The sequence below is a fragment of the Macrobrachium nipponense genome, chromosome 47 (genome assembly GCF_015104395.2).
Source record: "Macrobrachium nipponense isolate FS-2020 chromosome 47, ASM1510439v2, whole genome shotgun sequence".
Classification (NCBI taxonomy): domain Eukaryota; kingdom Metazoa; phylum Arthropoda; class Malacostraca; order Decapoda; family Palaemonidae; genus Macrobrachium; species Macrobrachium nipponense.
This window is the reverse complement of record NC_087222.1, coordinates 36,602,599-36,616,886: the sequence shown is the minus strand read 5'-3', so window position 1 is coordinate 36,616,886 and position 14,288 is coordinate 36,602,599. Positions and strand designations below refer to the sequence as shown.

The following is a 14,288-nucleotide window of genomic DNA, read 5'->3' as shown; positions in this document are numbered from 1 at the left end:
CAAGAGGTCTTCTTTGTATCTAAGTAACTCATGCATCATACCCCATTCTAGTACAACACGCTGCATAGTGACATGGCTGATCTAGTCCAGTGCTGATGTAATTTTGCTGGTTTGAGTAAGTTTTGGCTTGGCTATATTTTTCCATCAAGTGAATGATTCTGTTACCACACTATGCAATGTTTTTAATATTGAACATCATGCAATTCAGATTTATGCATTGAATATAGAGCATTATAAAAACTGAAACTGTAAAAATCTTTACTGTTGAATACAGCATTGTAAGCATGCAACAAGATCAAATTTAGTATGCATAACTCATGCAAGACACTCTGCACCTTTATCTACGGAACACTACATTTCCCTACAGGTTCAAATAATTTTGCATAATATTCAAATCCTCCCAGAGGCTACAATCTGTCTAAGCATATATGACTTCATTACCAGTGCACTAACTTACTTTCAAGAACATCTTTGTTGGCATTCAAGATAGCAAGGGCCACCATGAAGATCACACGGGCACCGTCGTAAAAGAAACAGTCGACCACGTGAACTGCTGCTTCGAAGGGCATCACACTTGAATGATAAAAGACAAGACTTAATGTTAATAAAATGCCAGAACAAAAGTCTGTGGGATTCCTCAATTTCCATTAGTTCAAAATAGTATTTTTTCTATGCCACATTATCTTAAGAGGGAGAGAAGCCAATTCACATTCATTCATTTCTGGGCTCAGCTCGTGTCGGCCTATGAAAGGATCCTTAATATCATTCTTTCTAGGTAAAATTAACCTAAAATTACCAGAGAAAAAACAAATTAAGAAAATGTCAGTAAAACTGACTCGCTCACTCTTAAAAGAAGTGTCGGTATGATAATAGGGGCGAGTGTGGAACACTACCACGAGACAAACACCAATTAGAACTTCCCATCAGAATCCCCTCAAGAGAGAGCTGATACCAACGGGCGATGCAGCCTCTACTACTACGACTAGAGGTACGCCACGGACAGCAGCGCCCCTAGCGACATCCTTAATTTTTAGCGCTAGCGACAAGTCGCCATTTTTCTTGTGCTGTGCTATTTCTGGATTTACCACTGTATTCTACCATGGAACGCTCAGCTATTGCCACGGCTAAGTAAAGTAACTCATAAGTAATATTTTACCACCATTTTATCTTCCGGGTACCTGTATTTTCCTCTTAATAGGTCATATACGGTTTCCCTGGTTGTCTCGTGGCAGCGCCATGCTGCCTCGTAAGAATTCCCGGTCCTCCATACTGGGATTCTTATACTTATGGGCTTACTTTAATACGTTCATTGTTTTTACATCGAGTTTTAGCTAGTTCAGCCCTCCTACCATTTCTCTTAGTTTGGTATTTAGGGCTATTTTGTTATTCCGGCCCAGCATCCCGGCTCTTGCTCTTCATCGGCTATCGCTGGCTCCGAGTAGGCCTCTGTTTCTTGGAACAGTCTGCCTCCTCCTGGGCTTCTTTCTCTTTTCTAAAAGTCTTTTCCATCTTTTCGATGTATTATTTATTACATTTAGGGTGTTAGGCTAGCCTAGGTGCTTGTTCCTTGTATTGGTACAGCCTGGTTCACGCTGGGCCCTCTCACGGTTGGTTGGTTTGCGCGCGGCCTAGGCCACTAGCGGTCACGTGTCCCATCGCACCTTACCCATACCCCCGCCCTCCCCTTATGGTATAGGGAGGAGCTGGGGGACCCCTTGGTTGTCATGACAACCTCAGTTGCCTTCTCACCACTTCTCTGAGGCGGCCAGGGGTTCCTCCCAGCGGGGGGTATAGGGCGACCACTCATGAGGTACCGAGTCTCCAGGCGGTAGTTGTGAGGCGGGGGAGGAGTAGGCCACCTCCCTCCCCCCTCTCTCTCGCTCCCGCCGTGTTTCTCCGAGACCTTCCCCCCCTCCCCAGTTGCTCAGCCACCTGCCTCGCTATACGAAAGGAGCCTTCCGTCGCAGCCGGGGCACCTTTGGTTATGGGTTACTGGCTCCGCTAGCGGGCGGGGTGGGCACCTCTAGTGGTCGGTTGCTTGCACCTACTATATCCCTTCATCTCTCCCCCGCTACTGGAGAGAGCTTGTCTCTTACCCGCGCACTCTTCTAGTAGACGGGCGGAGGAAGGTTAATTATTATCACTATTTTTAAGGATATACCCTAATTTTACAATGAATTGTATTATTATTATTGAATTGAATTTATTTCCATCCCCGCCATTTCCGTCGTGGTTTCCTTTTACCACCACTCCTGGTTGGTTTTCTCTTTTGTGTCTCCGCCATCAGCGGAGCTATAGCCTAGAGATCACAACCAACCTGGTTACCACACGTATTTTGGCGGGGCTCTGGTTTAATCTAACTTTATCGCTCCGGCACAAGCGGAGCATCGTTAGACTGTAAGTGTTTACCTGGTACTCATGTATCTTTCCACTTACAGGCTACCAACTGCCAGGTCCCAGCGTGTAACGCGACGCTGTTCGACCCCTGTGGACATGATGAGTGTAGGTCTCACGCCCCCCGTGCCACGTCTTACAACGAGATGATCGTCTGGCACCCTGAAGCCTGCGCCATCTGCTACGACCTGGTCGGATCAGCTGGGAGATGGGGTAACGTCCGTTATAGGCTTAACTTATCATTTTACTAACAACTTTAGTCGTAAGTTTGTTAACCCCGTTCCACCATTGGAAACTAATCTTGCCTTTCTTTCAGGCTACCGGTGTGAGGGAAGTCGCCCTCGCCACCCTGAAAGCGTGGGTGGGCGGCTTCGGGAAGAACGCCGCCAAAGGCCAGCCCTACATTCTGGATAAGAAGCTGGCCGTCCAGATCTTCCCCGCGGGCCAAGTCGACTGGTTACGTTGACCCCTTGTCCGCTGCCCCGCTGATAGCCTCCATCCAGCAAGGACCTCCAGCAATCCTTTGGGGTCGTAGCCTCCCAGGAGTCGGTCCCGGACGTCGCTGCCCTGGACCTTAACATCGAACCTATGGCGGTAGGGTGGAGGATTTGTTGGTTGAGGTAGGTGTGTCGGGCGCCCAAGGTCTTTCCTTGGGTGCTTCTGGATCTTCTCCTGTCCCCTCTTCTAGTGCTTCATTCCAAGGCTTTGTGGGATCTGAGATCCCTACCCGCTCTCCCGCTCTCTCTGTACCCCCAAAGGTGAAGGGACAGAGAGAACCGAAGACTCTGGCCAAGACAACTTCTAGGAAGTCGTCTTCGTCTCTTCGGCTAGGAAGTCGTCGACTTCCTACGCCGATGCGGTGAAAGCAAAGCCGAGCTCTTCTCACCAAAGAGCTCCAGAAGCAAGGCTTCGAAGGAGAAGGCTCGCGCCTCCCGCCGAGCCAGTGCCTTCTCCCGCCTCCACCGCTTCCACTCCGGCTACGCCGGTAGGGGTAGCAGGTCCTAGCACCTTTGATCCCTCTACTTTCTCAGCAGGGGTGATGCAACAGGTGGGCGAGATGATGGGCTCGCAAATCTCCGCCCTGGGGTCACGGTTCGAGCAGATGTTTGCACAGTTGTCAAACACTCTGTCTCAGTCTAGCCAATCAATTCAAGATCTCTCTAACAGGATGAGAGAAAATGAGGACCGAGTAGCTGGGCTATCTCAGGTTCCTCCTCCAGTCTCCCCAGCGTCAAGCACTGGGATTCTTCAACTCCCGCCATATGACTCTTTGCCAGCTTTCTCTATGGAGAACCCATGGAGAGTAGCTGCCTACGCTCCGTTCAAGGATGGAATGATCTCTATCTCGGAGTGTGGAACTCGAAGGATTGAGGACTTCGAGTTTTACCCTCCGGGTCTGACGCAGCCTTTCATCGGTTATGCTAGGCTGACGCCAACGGCTCTGATGAGGGAAGACAAGATCTCTAAGGAGTCGCGGTCCTATATAGTAGAGATCATGCTCAGCGGGAATGGGTTCACTGCCTTGAGGACTGGGAGTGTACGAACACCAAACTCCAGGCCTACAAGAGTCCCTTCACTATTTTCGCGACGGAAGAGGAGGTTTCTCTTCCGTTCGCCACGAAATTAGTGGAGAAGTCCCTTCAGGCAGTCCTCAAGGATGAGCCCATCCCACAGTTGAGGGAGGCGGAGTCTACTTCTCCGCTCTTCCCGGCCTTCGGAGAATTGTGGGAGAACTTGCCAGCTACGTTCACGCTTGGTAAGCTCAAACCGGACTGCGCCATGGACCAGTTCGGCGAGAAACTACCAAGGCTGCCGGATTCCCTAATCCAGGCAGAGTTTGATGCGCGAACCAGGTTTGGCAGGTCCCTCAAATTCCTTATAATTACGGAAATGGCTGCCCTCGGGTCTACGCTACGGAACCGCTGTTCAAGATTCTAGCGAAATCTCAGTTCCAGACGGTTCTAACGGACGCTTTTGACTTCTTCCAGGCTAGGAGGAACTGTCGAAAGCATGTTCTACAAGAATGTACTATTAGGCATGAGCCGAATAGACTCTTGGCCTCTAGCATGTGGGGAGCGGATCTCTTCCCAGAGTCCGCGGTTAACGAGGTACACCACGAAGCTGCTAGGCTCAAACCAGAGCCTTAGAGCTAGGTGGGTATTTCCTCGAAGAGGAAACAGGAGTCCGTTCCCACTGCTGGTAAGAAACCGAAGAAGGCTGGTAAGAGGTTCCAGCCATATAAAAAACTCAGCAACAGCAGCAATTTGTGCAGGCGGTCCCGGTTACCCAACAAGGACAACCTGCCAGTTCAAAGCAGAATCAGCCTATCCTCCTGTTGCCCCCTCAATCTCAGCCATCCACTTCCTACGCTATCTCGCCGGCCTTCAACCCTACATATGAGGCTCAAGGCTACAATCAGCCGAGAGGTAGGGCGAGAGGTTACTTTCGTCAGCGTGGCGCAGGAAGGGGTACGAGGAGCAGACAGTTCAGAGGAGGGCGTGGTGGGACCAACCCGCCCATCAACAATGAGGCTCCCCAGGTAGGAGGGAGGCTGTTCCTCTTCCGCCACAGGTGGGGGTTCAGCAATTGGGCACAGAGCATAGTGTCCAAAGGATTGGGCTGGAGTTGGATCAAAGATCCTCCTCCAATCAAATCATTCCACCAAATACCGTCAAAGGAATTGACAGATTACGCGGAAGAACTCCTTCAGAAAGGAGCTATTGCGAGAGTCAAGCATCTAAAATTTCAAGGTCGCTTATTCAGCGTGCCAAAGAAAGGCTCAACAAAAAGAAGGGTAATCTTAGACTTGTCAAAAGCTAAACTCTTTCATTCGTTGCGACAAGTTCAAGATGCTACCCTCTCGCAAGTAAGGACCTTACTTCCGCGTGGAGCCGTCACATGCCTCCATCGATCTTACAGACGCATACTATCATATCCCTATAGCCAGGCACTTCCGCCCATTCCTAGGATTCAGGCTAGGAAATCAAACATTCTCATTCAAAGTGATGCCCTTCGGTCTGAATGTAGCCCCCAGGGTATTCACAAAAATAGCAGAAGTGGTTGTTCAACAATTGAGAGCTCAGGAATCATGGTAGCAGCATACCTCGACGATTGGTTGATCTGGGCACCACAGTCGTAGGAATGTCTCAAAGCCACCAAAAAGGTAGTTCACTTTCTGGAACATCTGGGTTCCAGATAACAAAACGAAATCCAGACTTACTCCGGAATCTCGTTTTCAGTGGCTAGGAATCCATGGGATTTGTCTTCCCACAATCTGTCAATTCCAGTGGCCAAACGGAAGGAAATGCAAAATCTGTCAGACAATTTCTCAAATGCAAGCAAACGTCAAGAAGAAACCAGGAGAGAATCCTAGGGTCTCTTCAGTTTGCTTCGGTAACAGATATCCTTCTGAAAGCAAGGCTGAAAGATATAAATCGAATTTGGCGGTCAAGAGCAAACTCCAAATATCGAGACAAGTTGTCAGTAATCCCACAGATCCTCCGCAACCAACTACGGCCTTGGTCAAAGTAAAGAACTTAGCCAAGAAAGTACCCCTTCAATATCCCCTCCCAGTGTTAACCATTCACGACGGATGCATCCCTGTCCGGGTGGGGGGGATACTCTCAGTTCAAACAGGTTCAGGGGACTTGGTCAGTTCAATTTCGCCAGCTCCACACAAATGTGTTGGAAGCAATGGCAGTATTTCTCACTCTGAAGAGACTGCTTCCCCCGAAGAAGTCTCATCTAAGGCTAGTTTTGGACAGTGCAGTGGTAGTTCATTGCATCAAACAGAGGAGGGTCCAAATCCAAGCATGTGAATCATGTCATGATAGCCATCTTTGCATTAGCAAACAAACACAAATGGCATCTGTCTGCCACTCACCTGGCAGGAGTAAGGAATGTGATAGCAGACGCCCTGTCCCGGTCAGTTCCTCTGGAATCAGAGTGGTCTCTGGACGACGGGTCATTCCAGTGGGTAAGCCGGAGAGTCCCAGGTCTCCAAGTGGATCTCTTCGCCTCACAAGCGAACCACAAGCTCCTTGCTATGTGGCCCCCAACCTGGACCCTCTGGCTTATGCCACGGACGCGCCCTGTCGTTGGATTGGAATCAGTGGAGGAGAATTTATATTTTTCCTCCAGTGAATCTTCTCTTGAAAGTCCTAAGCAAACTAAGGTCTTTCAAAGGGATAGTAGCTCTGATTGCTCCGGACTGGCCCAAGAGCAACTGGTCCTCCTCTTCTTCTGGAATTGGGTCTCCGACCTCAACGGATCCCCAATCCCAAGCTATCACAATCAGTACAAATGAGGACTGTGTTCGCCGTTCCCTCAGGAATTCTCCAGACCCTAACTTTATGGACTTCATGAAGTTTGCGGCTAATAAAGATGCTGATATTGACCCACAGAATATTCTCTTCCTAGAATCAGATAAGAGAGAGTCAACCATTAGACAATATGACTCAGCTGTTAAAAAATTAGCATCTTTCTTGAGAGAATCGAACACTACAACCATGACAGTTAATTTGGCTATATCCTTTTTCAGGTCCTTGTTTGAAAAAGGTTTAGCAGCTAGCACAATTACCACTCATAAGTCGGCTTTGAAGAAAATCTTTCAAGTAGGTTTTCAGATAGATCTGACTGAATCTTATTTCACATCTATCTCTAAAGCCTGTGCTAGACTTAGACCTTCTCAGAGGCCTACCTACAGTTTCATGGTTCTTGAATGATGTCCTCAAACTAGCTTCAGATACTGACAACTCATCCTGTACATTTATAATGCTCCTGAGGAAGACATTATTCTTATTAAGCCTAGCCTCAGGAGCCAGAATTTCAGAACTGTCGGCTCTATCCAGGGATGCGGGTCATGTGGAATTCCTCCCATCAGGAGAAGTTCTACTTGCTCCGGATCGTAGCTTTTAGCCAAAAATGAGGATCCTCTTGCAAGGTGGGCTCCTTGGAATAAGGTTTATCCCACTTCCACAGGATCCTTCTCTCTGCCCAGTATCAACTCTTAGAGCCTTTCTATCTCGTACTTCTTCAAGATCCTCAGGTGCTCTCTTCATGAGAGAAAAAGGTGGTACTTTGTCAGTAAAAGGTATTAGACAACAAATCCTTTACTTCATTAAACAAGCCAACCCTGAGTCATTCCCAAAAGCACATGATATCAGGGGAGTAGCCACCTCAATTAATTATTTTCAACATATGAACTTTGAGGATCTTAAAAAGTATACTGGATGGAAATCCCCGACAGTCTTTAAACGGCATTATTTAAAGTCCTTGGAATCTTTAAAGTTTTCAGCAGTAGCAGCGGGAAACATTGTTTCCCCTGATACTGTATAGTAGTTGTAGTATAGATCCAGGTCTCCTTTCTACCTACATCAGCCAACATGCCTCACCCTATCGCCAGGCTACTCGAATATCATAGCCTTAGCCGTTGAATCATATAGTGGATTGTCCCTTATTTTTTTGCTAGGGACATCCACACTTGTACTGATAATGTACTTCAGTGTACCTACCCTATTTTTATGCTAGGGTAGGACACAAATGTGTTTGTATATATTCACCATTTTTGTATTAATGATGAACTTCAGTGTACCTACCCTTATTTTTATGCTAGGGTAGGACACAATGTTTGTATATTTTGCAATACTTGTATTAATGATGGACTTCAGTGTACCTACCCTTATTTTTTTATGCTAGGGTAGGACACAATGGTTTGTATATTTTGTAAATTTGTTAAGTAAATCCTTTTTCTTATATTTATTACATGCATCACTGTAATTTACTGTAATTACCATTTAAGTACTTTAAGATTACTAACGTTCTATTGTTTTACTGTTTAGTATAAGTTAGTTTAAGTGCTTAGTTTGTATGCTGTAATTGATTTACTTATATTATATCCATCATTTTACACTGTTTTCATTGTCCCTTTTTTCCCATCTGTCTGTTTCTCTGGTACTCTTTCATAGGCCGACACGAGCTGAGCCCAGAAAAGGGATTTTGACGAAGGAAAAATCTATTTCTGGGTGATTGGCTCGTGTCGCCCTATGAAACCCCCCCTTTATGGTTTGTTTCCCCCCCTTGCAGGACAAGATGTATTTTACTTGTTTTTAGATTAAGGATGTCCGCTAGGGGCGCTGCTGTCCGTGGCGTCCTCTAGTAGTAGTAGTAGAGGCTGCATCGCCCGTTGGTATCAGCTCTCTCTTGAGGGGATTCTGATGGGAAGTTCTAATTGGTGTTTGTCTCGTGGTAGTGTTCCACACTCGCCCCTATTATCATACCGACACTTCTTTTTAAGAGTGAGCGAGTCAGTTTTACTGACATTTTCTAAGTTTTGTTTTTTCTCTGGTAATTTTAGGTTAATTTTACTAGAAAGAATGGATATTAAGGATCCTTTCATAGGGCGACACGAGCCAATCACCCAGAAATAGATTTTTCCTTCGTCAAAATCCCTTTTTTGAATAAAGGGTAGACATTATCATATAAAGCACTGAAAATTAATTATTGACAAAGCCTCTCAGGGGTTGTGAAATGCAGGAAAAAGAGGAAATTAAAAGTACTGGGGTAGTTGAGTTTACTGATATGGTACAAGAGTCACAACTGAAGTAGTACGGGCATGCGCTACGGATGTACAAGAAAGATTGTGAGGAGGACCTGGGTTGAACCAAGTAGAAGTAGAAGTTTAACAAGAAGGCAAAGGATTCATGGCATGATTAAGTGAGGGAATATTTAGCAGAGGAAGATCCTTCCAACAGAGATAGCTGAAGATGCATCAAGAAAACTGACACCTTACCCTAGGGATGACAATAGCAATGAAGAAAAATGTGTTTTTGACAGGGTCAAGATTTGGCTGAGTAAAACCATTGAAAAAATGGAACAGCCATGGGGACAAAATGGCAAAAAGTAACAATGTATCTACAGCATTACTTAGCACTTCTTCGAGTAGGGCAAAATAGACCTATCAGCCCAAATGGGCTTGGTTATTTCATTAAGGAGTGAAGGAATAGAGTACAACAAACAAAAAAATCAAAGATTTACAAAATCAGAACAACCACCTTGACTTTCTGTTTTGAAGTTATATCATTACTGAAAGACAGTTTAACAGTTCACAGGAACAAATTTAAAAGACCTACTGACTGGCCCAAATGATTTATTCTTAAACGAGGTGAAAATAATACAGGAATATGATCAAGAAGATGGGCAGCCTGGTGAGAAAGGGACAAGGGGAATAAATTGAAAGATTAAAACAGAAATTACTTAGTGCTAACTAAACATAAAATTCTACAGTACGGATCTTGGGTCTTCTGAAAATGCAAATCCTCGTCCCCCATAGGGTACATGTAGTATATAGTATACATTTTTTCTACATTAGCATGAAGTAAAACATATACATTTAGTAAAATGACAGCAAAACTGTTGAACCATCAAATGACTTAGTGTATTAGTGATGTCCTGGGGTTGCTTCTTGCTGGGGTCTGTAGGGTGTCTAGGTACTAATCTTATACAGTAGTACCTCGAGATACGAAATTAATCCGTTCCGAGGCACCCTTCGTATCATGAGGTTTTTTCGTATCTTGGACACATTTTTCATGTAAATGGCTAATCCGTTTCCAAGCCCTCCAAAAACACCCCAGTAAATTATATTTCCAGGCCTAAAACACATGTTCTAGGGTTACGACGCCGATCCGACGGAAGAATATGACTCAAAAAAGGCAAATACTGTACATACTTGAGTAATATGCAACTGCATGTAATGTTCAACCCCATTTTTACTGCATATATTAGGACTTTAGCATATGTCCCTTAGCAATAAGCCTAGTCTATGTTAGCGATTGCTACTGTAGCCTAGTCTATGATTCTGACATCTAAACCTAAGAGCTAAAAGCTTAGAATATGCCAATAAAATGTATAAATAATCAGTATGTACTCATTTAAAATAATTATTAATTAATCATTAACTATAATACACACACAAAAAAAAAAAACCTTCCAATCGATTGTTTACATTCAGCTCTTACTCTTACCCGTCTTACGAGTACCGAACAAACACCAAGCAATCATTTTTCCTAGCACACAGTAAGCCATAAATTTTCATTAGTATCTCTCTTCAACTAATGAAACTACCAAACAGTATAATAACCATTCATTTCTATTCTTTATTCTATCTTTACCTAATGGAGATACCGAGTTAATGACAGCTATAATGAAAAATACGTATACGTAACGTGATGTTAAAACAGAAGAAGAATTCTAAAAAATACGTATTTGTTGTTTGCAGTTCTGATTTATTTTATTTTATTTTAAGATTATCTAATTCATAATGTTTTTATTAAATGTATTGCATGTACTCATTTCAAATAATTATTAAGTAACCATTGACTTAAAAAAAAAAAAAAAAAAAAAAAAAAAAAAAAAAAAAAAAAAAAAAAAAAAAAAAAAAAAAAAAAAAAAAAAAAAAAAAAAAAAAAAAAAAAAAAAAAAATTCCAAACATCTGTTTACATCCAGCACTTACAAGTATCGAACGATCGCCAAGCAATCACTTTACACAGTAAGCCATAAATTTTCATTATCTCTCTTCACTACTGAAACCACAAAACCAGTATAATAACCATTCATTTCTATTCTTTATTCTATCTTTACCTAATGTTTTTTTTTTTTATTAATGTATTGCATGAAATAAGTTTTTCAATTTACAGCATCCTTTTACCAATAGAATACTTAAAGCACAAGGGGTAGATGCTGACCAATAGGAAAGCAGGACCTTATGGGGTGACTAGCATCAGGAACCAATGGGAGGATGGTGGCAAATTTACTCAGTTGGCGGCGCGGGAGTTTTAAAATTGTTCTCGGTGGTCCGGGCGAATCTCGGGACTTTACAGCAACAACCTTTCGTATCTTGAAAACTTTTCGTATGTAGAGCTGTAGAATTTTTCGTATTTGCTTTCGTATCTCGAGTTTTCCGTAAGTTGAGCCTTTCGTATGTCGAGGTACCACTGTAATTGTTTATTAAATCTATATAGTTTTTGAGTTGTGCTGCAAGTCTTGGAATATAAATTAACAAATAGGGAGAGGTTTTATTTCATAAATTAAAATCCTGATAGGTAATATTTAAGGACTCGCAGCACGACATCCAGAGAGTAAAAAGAATTAGACCTATGAGGTCCTGCTACGTAGGAACTCAGCACCTTATCACTGACATAACTGAGTGGAAACAAGGACGAACTCACCTTAAAAAGAGTGTCAAGAACCAAGACAGAGATATCAAAGATATGATTCCGAGCCGCGAAAGTTTGGCGTGAAGATCAGGTAGGTGATCTAGAATGAGGTCTTCGAGGACCCCCTGATCGACTAAGGCCCCAACTACCTTGGTGTTGTAATAATCCGGAAGAAGACGTTCGCTTAGTGCCGCCAGCAGCCAGAATGCTTCTTCCTCATTACAGTATACTAGGAGAACGGACGCTACAATGTTCATTGCTTGACAATATCCTGTATGTATAAAAAAAAAAGGCAACAAAAATGAAAATAAAGTAAATCTGTATCTGAATTTTTATTTATGCATTGTCTGCCAATTTCTAGATATTGTTGCAATCAAATACTACTAGTATACAATTCCTTTTGTAACTTGTACTAAGCTCAACCAGGATTGTTCCAGATGCTGTGAATCTAATATATAATGTTTTACAAGAATCTCTACCCATTAATTTAATTTTTGCATCATTTAAAATACCACTCAATATACTCATACAATTAGTAATGTAAATATGTCAAAAACTGCTCTACATTACAAATTGTTGTCTTAGCAACAGACTCTGGTGGTATTAATATTATTATCATGATTAACATTAAGATGATGAACCCTATTCATATGGAAGGAGCTTACAGAGGCCACTGACTTGAAATTTAAGCTTCCAAAGAATGTGGAAACAGGCTTCCGCTTGCTGACATTGACATGCAATCTCTCCTGGCTGTGAAACAAAGACAGTTCAGATCATTAACCAACATCAGTACCTACCTATCGCAGGATTCCTCCACGCGTATGCACAGAGCACACGTCTGAGAGCAGAAATTCCTGTTTCGCTCTGGAAGGCAGGATGCTCTGGAAGCGACCGGTGGAGGTCCCTCTCGATCTCGTCATTCGCTGGGCCACCCCTTTGCAGTCCAGCAACCACAGCTTGCTCATAGTGTGAGGGGTTCATCGCCTGTTCATTTATGGCCCCTGGCACAAAAATGGAGAACTGAGCATCTTGACATTTTAATTTTTTACTTTTTTGTCTGTGTTAAAACTTTCAGTTTATGATTGGTGTTCCATTTAGTTTTTCATGATTTTGCATGTTTCTTCTCTTCCGTATGCCACGAAACATGAGTAGGCTGTCTTCCAACAATAACTTGACTTACAAAAAATATATATAAAGAAAATCACTGCATAATAACACAAACTCCCCAAAGGTTTATGCAAATGAACATTTTATTTTTTATATCTTTCAATCATCAAACCACTGCCCTCAATCTCCCCAGACTGGGTGCAAAAATGATATTGTAATGATACAATTAAGTTTGTTCATACTTACCTGGCAGATATATATATAGCTGTATTTTCCGAAGTCCGACAAGAAATTAAAAAACTTACGACACACGTAGTGGGAGTCAGGTGGTTAGTACCCATTCCCGCCGCTGGGAGGCGGGTATCAGGAATCATTCCCATTTTCTATTCATAATTTTTATTTCCACTGTCTCCTGAGGGGAGGTGGGTGGGTACTTAATTATATATCCTGCCAGGTAAGTATGAACAAAACTTAATTGTATCATTACAATATCATTTTGTTCATGAAACTTACCTGTCAGATATATATATAGCTGAATCCACCTTTGGTGGTGGGAGTAGACAGAACTAAAGATTTAAGGAAACTTAGGAAAAAGAAAATGCAGATAATTGATATCTTGATTCCTTACCTGTTAGCATAAGCTGACTTCGTGGTTACTGCCGCGTAAGTCTGCTTGTTGCTATTAGAGTTGCCAGCGAGGTAGAGACCTATATAGCTGGTGCACTCAGGATGATCTGTCAACGGGGGCGTGACCACGATGTGACTAGACCATTGACCATACAATGAGGGCAACGAAGTAAAAAACCACCTGGCCTAGTCTACCAAAGGTATACCACTAAACTAGACTAAAGAAGGGAGATCCGCCTCGGACTAAAGGAAGGATGAGTGCTACCTCCTGCCCCCCAAAACAGTGTCTGCAGCGACGTATGGTCCAAGCGACGAGCAATGTTCGTATGTCGCTTTCACCTCCCGCAGGTAGTGTGAAGCGAACACCGAGGTTGCTCCGCCAATATGTGGCACTCAAAATGTCACTGAGTGCCATATTCCTGTGAAAGGCTATCGAGGTCGAAATAGCCCTCACCTCGTGGGCATTCACTTTTAACAGTTTCATGTCACTATCACTACATGGAATGAGCTTCCTTAATGGTGTCTCTCAAGAAGAAAGAAAGCGCGTTCTTTGACATGGAAGATCGGGCTTCTTAACCGAGCACCACAAGTTGCCCGAAGGTCCTCTACAGTCCTTCGTTCTGTCTAGATAGAATTTGAGAGCCCTGACAGGGCACACTCTCTCTGGCTCATTACCCACGATCTCTGTCAAACCCTTGATTTCGAATGTCTTGGGCCAAGGGTTGGCGGGTTTTCGTTCTTTGCTAAGAACAAAGGGCTTAAAGAACAAACAGCATCAGAGTTCTTAAACCCAACATGCTTGCTTATAGCCTGGATCTCACTAACTCTCTTCGCCGTCGCCAGAGCAGTTAGAAAAAGTGTTCTTCCTTGTAGGTTTCTAAGCGAAGCTAAGTTGAGCGGTTCAAAAATACTGGACGTCAAAAACTTTAGAACAATGTCTAAGTTCC

General features: G+C 43.5%; 1 protein-coding gene and 1 pseudogene across 3 annotated transcripts in view; one reads left to right on the top strand and one right to left on the bottom strand.

Annotated features, from left to right (window-relative positions):
• The window catches only part of LOC135204507 (hemicentin-2-like), a 111,446-nt gene that overhangs the window by 45,234 nt on the left and 51,924 nt on the right, over window positions 1-14,288 (top strand). The window lies entirely within an intron of this gene.
• LOC135204911 (TBC1 domain family member 9-like) overlaps window positions 423-14,288 on the bottom strand; it is a 42,417-nt pseudogene continuing 28,551 nt past the window's right edge.